Source organism: Hibiscus syriacus, unplaced genomic scaffold (genome assembly GCF_006381635.1).
Source record: "Hibiscus syriacus cultivar Baekdansim isolate YM2019G1 unplaced genomic scaffold, ASM638163v2 tig00112789_pilon, whole genome shotgun sequence".
NCBI classification, from domain to species: Eukaryota; Viridiplantae; Streptophyta; class Magnoliopsida; order Malvales; family Malvaceae; genus Hibiscus; species Hibiscus syriacus.
The window spans coordinates 46,933-57,427 of NW_024063402.1; the positions used below are offsets into that span (position 1 = coordinate 46,933).

At 32.5% G+C, this 10,495-nt stretch overlaps 1 pseudogene; it reads left to right on the plus strand.

Moving 5' to 3' along the window:
• Window positions 1-6,997: 6,997 nt before the first annotated feature.
• On the plus strand, window positions 6,998-9,010 carry LOC120183526 (annotated as a pseudogene).
• The last annotated feature ends 1,485 nt before the right edge of the window (window positions 9,011-10,495 follow it).

Genomic DNA, 10,495 nt, shown 5'->3' on the forward strand with positions numbered 1-10,495 from the left:
TTCATTTAGATGTTGAGCCACTGATGCCCCTTCCGCCATCCGCAAATTGAATAATTGCCTAATGAACTTTGTTTGAGGCCGATGGCTTCTCATACATACTAGAGACAGCCACCATAAGACCCGCCGTGGTCTTTTTCTTTTTTATGTTGAAAGCAACATTGCGGGATAACGTCAGTCGGATAACTCCGGGGGCTTGTCTGTCGAGAAGAGCCCAGTCTTCATTCTTCATGCCCTCTGGTTGCTTTCCTGAGAGAGGTTGATATAGATTTTTCTGGTACAGAAAATCTTTAGTCTGCATATTCCAAAAGCCAAAGTCCGCACCATCGAACTTTTCAATTTTCACCTTCCCTTCGTCTGCAGTCATCGCTCTCACTCGAATCTGGCTTCGTTTGGATCGTTTCTGACAATTCTTGCGAACCACCATGTATTAGAACACCTCCGTCGATAAATTCGTTTCGTCGACAGTTTTTTTTACTATTCACGAAATTCATTATTCACGTGAATAGTAATGAATAGTAACCTCACAAAAAATTGACAAAATTCATAACCAAAAGCTCTGATTACCATTTGTTGGGAAATAAACGAGTAAACAAGTAATTTTCCTATAACCAGATTCGTGAGAATATGAAATAAAAGCGGAAAATAATACCTGAAATTGATAACGGAGTTCAACCAATTATGTTTATGTCTCCGGACTGCTTCAGATCTTTTACTAAGAGAGAAAATTTATAGGTGTTTACAAAACACTCACTACTCACAAGAAAGCTCTCTAGTATTGGGAGAAAGAAATGATTTGGGATGATTTTGAAGCTAAATGGGCTAGGGTATTTATAGTTGAAGCTTAAGGACTAATCTTATAAATACCCTAAAGTGTGTAGGGACTAAAATGCATTTTCCCATTTTTATTTTCAACACAAAATCTGTTCGGTGCCAACCTTTGAATAATTCACCGCTATTATTGAAATCATGCACCGCCTATTATTGACTCTGTGCATTTTAGGCAGTGCCCACTTCCCCACCTTTTTGACTTTACAACTTTTTGATCACTTTTTATATGCAGTATTGTTTTCAAATCTGGAAAGTTCAAAGCAAATGACCTTCCTGAACAATTTTTCCGGTTACGGGTCTTTCGAACGTATGGAGTTTAATTAATCTCAAGTTGGTGCTTTTGGTTTTTGTTTGTACTTATCAGTCAAGTTGCAATCCGAAAAAAATTCCGTTTTTATTATTTTCCTTTTCTGCTGAAGGAGTTTATTATATTGGGTTAAACAACACTTGGTGTTTTTCGCAATTAATTGATGCCTTCTGATGCATGTAAAACCTTAGATTTAGTTTTTTTAATGTTAGAATCTGTTCTGATATTTTACTCGATGGCAAATCAGATATTGAAGACTAAAATGGATTGTCAGCGGCAGACAGAGGGGTATCGACATGACTAAAATGGATTGTAACAAAGACGAGGCCATCAGAGCTAAAGAGCTTGCTAAGAAAAAACTTCCATTTTTCGGCTTCATGCAACAACAAAAGTTCCGCCAGGCTCATAAAGCTGACACGCGAGATTTTCTGGTATATCTATAAAAATTACTCAGAAAGGCGGATTCCCTAAATCGTGAAGTAACATAAATGTGTCTTCACCAGCTTCTTTAACCAATGAAGCTAATGGTGTTACTCATTCTGTTGGTGAAACATTAAAGAGTGCACACAACAAATCACAGACATAGTTCATATAAACATAATTTTTATATATAACTTATAATAATTATATAGTTTATAATATAAATATAGTTTATATATAAACTTATATTATATATATATATATATATTATTTTTTTTCAATTTTTTAAATGAATACAATTTACTATATTTTTCATTATTTCTACACATTTTGTATTTATTTCGATTTAATTCTTTTTTATTTTATAATTTATTTCAATTTTAAGTCTCTCACTTTTATATGTATTCAATTTAGTCCTTAAATTTATATTTGCATCTTCATTTGGTCTATTGTTAGTTGTTATTTATATTTTTGTAACTGACACATAACTTTTAAATGTGTTTAATTTAGTTCTTTTTTATATTAATTTAAACCTCACATTTTAAATTTATTTTGATTTAGTCCCTTCCTATGTGTGTTATTTAATTTATATTTTAAAATTTTATTTGTAATTTTACATTTCTTCAATTTTGTCCTTAAATTTATATTTTTTACAAAATTGAGCCATGTATATTTATTTTTCTCATAATTTACTCGAAATCATATACAATTACAACTTGCAATTCAACAATCACGAAAGATGACAAAATAATTAATCTAAAAATAAAAACGAGCCTGAACTCAATCCATATCTGATAAACATTCGACCTGAATTTTATCTGTCAATGATGTGACCAGATCTGAACGAGATCTGACTGAAGTGCACCTGAACCTGAATTAACCTAGTCTTTATCTGCTTCGGACCTGAACTGTTTTGACTTGAACTGACATCGATCCGAATTGAAAATGACCTGACCTGAACCCGATCTGGATCTGGATCTGGTGTCAAATTAACCCGAACTGATTTGACCTGACTTGAATCCGATCTGGAAATGGTATCAAATCAACTTGAGTTGACATGTATCCGATTTTATTCGACCTGCCAAGATCAGACTGAAACATGTCTGCTTACCTGATTTTACAGCCTTAAAACTGTGAGACTCTTGACTGAAATCAAAAGACGTGGCACATTAGTGCTTAGATGGCATCTTTGCACGTTTCTTTATTTTTCCTCTTCATTATTGAGCATTTCTTAGGTAGCTAAGGGTTCTAAGAGTATACAAATTTGAGCACATTATTTGTTCTGATATAATAATAGATAACTTGATCAATATTAAAATAAAATTTTAATAATTTAATTAATACAATTATTTGTTCATTTAAAATAATTTAAAGGTGTAATGAATTAAATTAAACATAGGGTATTAGTTACTTCATTGTTGTTAGAATCTTGTCCAAGATCCTCTGAATTTTGGGCAAAGTTTCTTTTTTTTTTAAAGAAAATTAATTAGTTATGATCAATTACGTGTTTCATTTTAAACCAATTCAATATTACAGTCATGATTATTACTTTTTCGAATTATAAAGAGAAAATAAAAACAATATCCTATGGTAAGAAGGATTCGAGAATATCTTTGACAATTAAATCTTGAACCTCTTTCGAAATGACACTATAAATAATTGTCTACAAAGTCATTATTAACTACGATATTATTTTTACTATTAATGCATCGTATTTTCATCATCCAATATCTTTGTTTCAATTTAATTATTGTATGAACAAACAAATAAAATTATACGAATCATTCAAACAAGTGTTCCAATTAATTAATTATTATATTGTGACACGTACGTAGATATTTAATTCATTCCTTGAAAGTTATTTCATCTTCTTACGTCTTATGCTAAAGCCTAGACTTTTATTTATTTATTTTAAAGATAATGGTTTTATTAAAACAAATGTTGAATTACTAAGAAGACTTTTATTCAAACATTTATTTTAAAGATAATTGTTTTATTAAAACAAGTTGGTGCTTTTGGTTTTTGTTTGTACTTATCAGTCAAGTTGCAATCCGACAAAATTCCGTTTTTATTATTTTCCTTTTCTGCTGAAGGAGTTTCTTATATTGGGTTAAACAACACTTGGTGTTTTTCGCAATTAATTGATGCCTTCTGATGCATGTAAAACCTTAGATTTAGTTTTTTTTAATGTTAGAATATGTTCTGGTATTGTACTCGATGGCAAATCAGATATTGAAGACTTAAATGGATTGTCAGCGGCAGGCAGATAGGCACCGACATGACTAAAATGGATTGTAACAAAGACGAAGCCATCAGAGCTAAAGAGCTTGCTAAGAAAAAACTTCAATTTTTCGACTTCATGCAACAACAAAAGTTCCGCCAGACTCATAAAGCTGACACGCGAGATTTTCTAGTATATCTATAAAAATTACTCAGAAAGGCGGATTCCCTAAATCGGGAAGTAACATAAATGTGTCTTCACCAGCTTCTTTAATCAATGAAGCTAATGGTGTTACTCATTCTGTCGGTGAAACATTAAAGAGTGCACACAACAAATCACAAACATAGTTCATATAAACATAATTTTTATATGTAACTTATAATAATTATATAGTTTATATATAAACTTATATTATATATATATATTATTTTTTTCAATTTTTTAAATGAATGCAATTTATTATATTTTTCATTATTTCTACACATTTTGTATTTATTTCGATTTAATTCTTTTTTTATTTTATAATTTATTTCAATTTTAAGTCTCTCACTTTTATATGTATTCAATTTAGTCCTTAAATTTATATTTGCATCTTCATTTGGTCCATTGTTAGTTGTTATTTATATTTTTGTAACTAGCACATAACTTTTAAATGTGTTTAATTTAGTTCTTTTTTATATTAATTTAAACCTCACATTTTAAATTTATTTCGATTTAGTCCCTTCCTATGTGTGTTTTTTAATTTATATTTTAAAATTTTATTTGTAATTTTACATTTCTTCAATTTTGTCCTTAAATTTATATTTTTTACAAAATTGAGCCATGGATATTTATTTTTCTCATAATTTACTCGAAATCATATACAATTACAACTTGCAATTCAACAATCACGAAAGATGACAAAATAATTAATCTAAAAATAAAAACGAGCCTGAACTCAATCCATATCTGATAAACATTCGACCTGAATTTTATCTGTCAATGATGTGACCAGATCTGAACGAGATCCGACTGAAGTGCACCTGAACCTGAATTAACCTAGTCTTTATCTGCTTCGGACCTGAACTGACATCGATCCGAACTGAAAATGACCTGACCTGAACCCGATCTGGATCTGGATCTGGTGTCAAATTAACCCGAAAATAACCCGAACTGATTTGACCTGACCTGAATCCGATATGGATCTGGTATCAAATCAACTTGAGTTGACATGTATCCGATTTTACCCGACCTGCCAAGATCAGACAGAAACATGTCTAATTACCTGATTTTACAGCCTTAAAACTGTGAGACTCTTGACTGAAATCAAAAGACGTGGCACATTAGTGCTTAGATGGCATCTTTGCACGTTTCTTTATTTTTCCTCTTCATTATTGAGCTTTTCTTAGGTAGCTAAGGGTTCTAAGAGTATACAAATTTGAGCACATTATTTGTTCTGATATAATAATAGATAACTTGATCAATATTAAAATAAAATTTTAATAATTTAATTAATAAAATTATTTGTTCATTTAAAATAATTTAAAGGTGTAATGAATTAAATTAAACATAGGGTATTAGTTATTTCATTGTTGTTAGAATCTTGTCCAAGATCCTCTGAATTTTGGGCAAAGTTTCTTTTTTTTTTTTAAAGAAAATTAATTAGTTATGATCAATTACGTGTTTCATTTTAAACCAATTCAATATTACAGTCATGATTATTACTTTTTCGAATTATAAAGAGAAAATAAAAACAATATCCTATGGTAAGAAGGATTCGAGAATATCTTTGACAATTAAATCTTGAACCTCTTTCGAAATGACACTATAAATAATTGTCTACAAAGTCATTATTAACTACGATATTATTTTTACTATTAATGCATCGTATTTTCATCATCCAATATCTTTGTTGCAATTTAATTATTGTATGAACAAACAAATAAAATTATACGAATCATTCAAACAAGTGTTCCAATTAATTAATTATTATATTGTGACACGTACGTAGATATTTAATTCATTCCTTGAAAGTTATTTCATCTTCTTACGTCTTATGCTAAAGCCTAGACTTTTATTTATTTATTTTAAAGATAATGGTTTTATTAAAACAAATGTTGAATTACTAAGAAGACTTTTATTCAAACATTTATTTTAAAGATAATTGTTTTATTAAAACAAGTTGGTGCTTTTGGTTTTTGTTACTCTTTTGAATTTTGTAGAAAGAAATCTAATTTCTGTAAACGTTAAAGGAATTTGGCTGGGAAATCATTGTCAATGTGGATACACAAATCAGCCAAACTACAAGTATTTGTCCCCGCTGTTTGTTAAGAGAGAAAAAGAGAGGTGGGGGAATTTCATTTTAAAGTTTATCGTTATTATTATTATTGAAAGAAATACTTAATATATTATTAGTGTTATTGTCATGACATGAACTAACACGGAAAGGAAGACAATGAATGATCCATGTTGAAAAGTGTAATAGTGAATAGTTTGTTGCTGTCATCTTTCAGACACGCACTCTATGCAAAGTATGTCGTCACTCAGTGTTGGTATTGTTCATGGAAATTGTTTATGCAAGTTTTTATACATAATATACATGCGAGGAACTTGGAAATTCAAAAGCTGAAGTTGCTGTCAAGCGAGTTTCCAATGAATCAAACCAGGCTTTACGTTTCAGAAATTTTTAGTATTGGATGGCTTCGAGGAGATGATCTCCTTGTTTATAGATAAGTTTTTGTTTGATGACAATCCTAAATTGTTGGGACCAGAGATTCAGGATTATTAAGGATGTCTATTACATGAAGGACATGAACAAATTATGATTCATAGAGATTTTAAGGCCATTAGATGATGAGGTACATGAAAAGTAAGGTAACATGAGAGAAGAAGCTGTTAACGTACATAGTTAGGAGCAACCGACAGCTAAGTAAGATGTAAAACCTGTTTTGTCTTGAGTAGCACGTATCAACGTTAGGAGGTTGAAGGCTCTAATCTTCAAAATCTCCCCTTCCTTGAACATCACTCCACACCAGTAACCAAATCTACAAGTTGCTGCTCAACAACAACCTGCCTAATCTAGTCTCTCAGGGATTTTACTCACCTAATTATCAAACTAATCACTCCTTGTCCTAAATATAAATATATTCACTTGTTCCTTTTCTCCCCATCCTAATCAGTTTTTGACTATCCCATTTGTCATCTTTGCCAAATCATCACACAAAATTACTAGGAACGAAGATATGGTCTCTGTTTTTGCATCATCTGCCTTTATCAAGGCTTTATTGTTCCTAGCTTTATGTTCTGTCTGGTTGCTACCTGATTTGGCATTTGCAAAGCATGCAGGCATTACCAGGCACTACAAGTTCAATATAAGTTTTGGTTTTGGATAGCAGTTGTACCCCTTTGCTCTTTCTAATTCATTTACCTCTCACAGATTATGATGCAAAATGTGACAAGGTTGTGTCAAACAAAGAGCATTGTGACAGTCAATGGCCAGTTCCCCGGGCCTCAGATTATAGCAAGGGAAGACGACCGGCTTCTCATCAAGGTGGTTAACCATGTTCAATACAATGTCACTCTTCACTGGTATGAAACTTTGATTTCCCGCTACTTTTAAATGGTTAGTATTTTTATAGAAGTTGAGCCAATCCTGATTTTTTGGCTTGGAAAACTAGGCACGGAATCAGGCAGTTAAGGAGTGGATGGGCTGATGGACCTGCCTATATCACACAGTGTCCAATTCAGACAGGGCAATCTTATACATACAATTTCACCATTACCGGCCAAAGAGGGACCTTGTTTTGGCATGCACACATCTTGGCTAAGAGCTACTGTGTATGGACCAATTGTCATCCTCCCTAAACGACATGCCTCTTATCCATTCCCCCAGCCCTTCAAAGAAGTTCCTATCGTATTCGGTAATTTTGACTAGACAACTTTGTTATATCATACAATGTAATAAGACTAAGTTTGCATCTTAGATCAACCGAGTTTTGCTTCGAATTGCAGGGGAGTGGTGGAAAGCAGACACCGAAAAAATCATTAATCAGGCCCTGACAACTGAAGGAGCACCAAATATCTCTGATGCCTTTACCATTAATGGTCTCCCCGGACCCTCTTACAACTGCTCAGCAAAAGGTACTACACTGTGTAATATAATTCACTGTCTATATTAGAAATCAACATCGGAAAGGCTCCAATTCACGACATAGACTAAAATCAAGTACATCGAATTTATGCAGACACATTCAAGCTTAAGGTGAAGCCTGGCAAAACCTATTTTCTTCGTCTGATCAATGCTGCACTCAACGATGAGCTCTTTTTCAGAATAGCAAACCACACACTCACTGTTGTGGAAGCAGACGCGGTCTACGTGAAATCGTTCAAGACAGATATTGTGCTTATCACTCCAGGGCAGACCACTAATGTCCTTCTCAGGGCTAAATCCAAGACATCAAACGCCAAGTTCGCAATGTCAGCTAGGCCTTTTGCCACGAGACCAGCCACTTTCCATAATACCACGTCAATCGGAGTTCTAGAATATGACAAATCTGCTTCAGCCCCAATCTCTAACAACAAGAACATCCCACTGCTAAAAGCAAAACTCCCACAATTCAATGATTCCACTTATGCAATGAAATTCAATCAGAAAATCCGTAGCCTCGCAAGCCATAAATTCCCGGCAAAAGTCCCCAAAAAAGTTTATAGACGCTTCTTATTCACGGTTGGGCTAGGGATACTCCCATGCACAAAAAATCAAACATGCCAGGGTCCCAACAACACTAGGCCAGCAGCTGCAGTTAACAATGTCTCATTTGTGCAACCGAACACCGCTCTTCTCCAGGCTTACTTCTTTAACCAATCAAAGGGAGTTTACTGCACCAACTTCCCAACCAACCCACCATTCAAGTTTAACTACAAGGGCACACCACCCAAAAACATCATGTTGGACAGTGGAACCAAGGTGGTGGCGCTACGTTTGAAGACCAGCGTGGAGTTGGTGTTGCAGAACACTAGCATACTGAGTGCCGAAAGCCACCCATTACATCTTCATGGCTTTAACTTCTTTGTACTGGCTCAAGATGTTGGCAACTTTGACTCCCAAAAACGATCCTGCCAAGTTCAATCTTGTCGACCCTGCCGAGAGGAACACCGTAGGTGTCCCGTTCGGCGGCTGGGTGGCCATTCGGTTCCTTGCAGACAATCCAGGGAGCACAGCAACCAAACCATCAAAAAATCGAAACAAAAATTGAGAGACTGCGACGCCATCGGAGTTCATATGCCGTCGTAGAAGTAAAATACCTAAAGTATTTTTTGTAGATCTATGTAAATAGGAGATGCTTTATGGGGAAGGGGGTCGGATTCGGTTTTAGATCGTCCCGATCTATATTTTGAGAGATTTTAGAATTTTTCGACCACTGAAAACGGTGGCCGACGACGGTGGTCGAGACCGGAGCGCGGCCGTCGGCTCATTTCCCTCAGATGAGGGAATTGAAGAGAGAACGTTAAATTCTCTCTCAGTTAGAGAGAAGAGAAATGAGGATGCTGGCCCTTCTGGCCAGCCGTTTGGGGAAATATATATCCCTTCCCAAACGACGTCGTTTTGGGAAGGGGTATATCCGTAATTTTGCGTTTGGCCAAATCCTTTCCGCAGTCATCTTAGTTTTGTAACATTCCATTTTAGTCACTGAAATCATTTCATATATGTTGTGATTTAGTCCTTTAATTTTATTTTCTTATAATTTAGTCCTGACCGAATATTTATATAAATAATTAAGATAAAATATGTATTTAGTCCTTACTCTTTCAATAATATTTATTTTAATCCTGACTAGTAATTTAGGTACATATTATAATTAATCCCTTAAACTTTATTAAAATTTATTTTAGTCCCATATTAATTTTTAGGGTTAAATTACATTTTTAATGTATATACTACATAATATTTATAACTATGACCATTAATTGTTTATATTCTATAATTTAATAATTAAATTTTATATAATTTTGACCATAAGTTTTATATATCTTGTGATTTAATTCTATAATTGTAATTTCTTTTATATTTTAGTTATTTATTTATTTTTATTATTACTTAATCATATATATATATATATTATTTATTTTATCAAAATCTTATTTATAAATTTAATATAAAATACTTTTTAATTATTATAAGCATGTTTTAATATATTTATTAATATTAAAGAAAATGACTGTCTTAAAGTACCTAGAAGTCCGTTTTCTGATATTTTTTATTTCTATAAAATATATACTAATTTTTTTATTAATATTTATTTAATATAGAAGAAAAGAGATGTCTTAAGGCACCTAGAAGTCATTTTCTGATATTTCTTAATAAATAAATATCTTATTTATATATAAATTAATAGATTTTATTAAAGATACTAATAAATTTGAAATAAACATGATTATAAATTAAATATATCTTTGAATTTTTAAATTTCCAATAATAGAGATAATTTATAATTAATAAGTACCAATTTTGGGCGTTGTGGGGGTGCTAATCCTTCCCCAAACGTAATCGACCATAAATCCCTTTTTATTATTAAAAAGAACGAATCTTTGGTTAAAAAACAGATCAATTTATCTTTTAACTGATGTTTTCTTAAAAACTCTTTTAAAATATAATTTTTAGGTATTCGACCTACCTAACCCAAAAGGCCGATGGCGACTCCCAAAACATTTTAAAAACCATTTATTCACATCACTTTTCC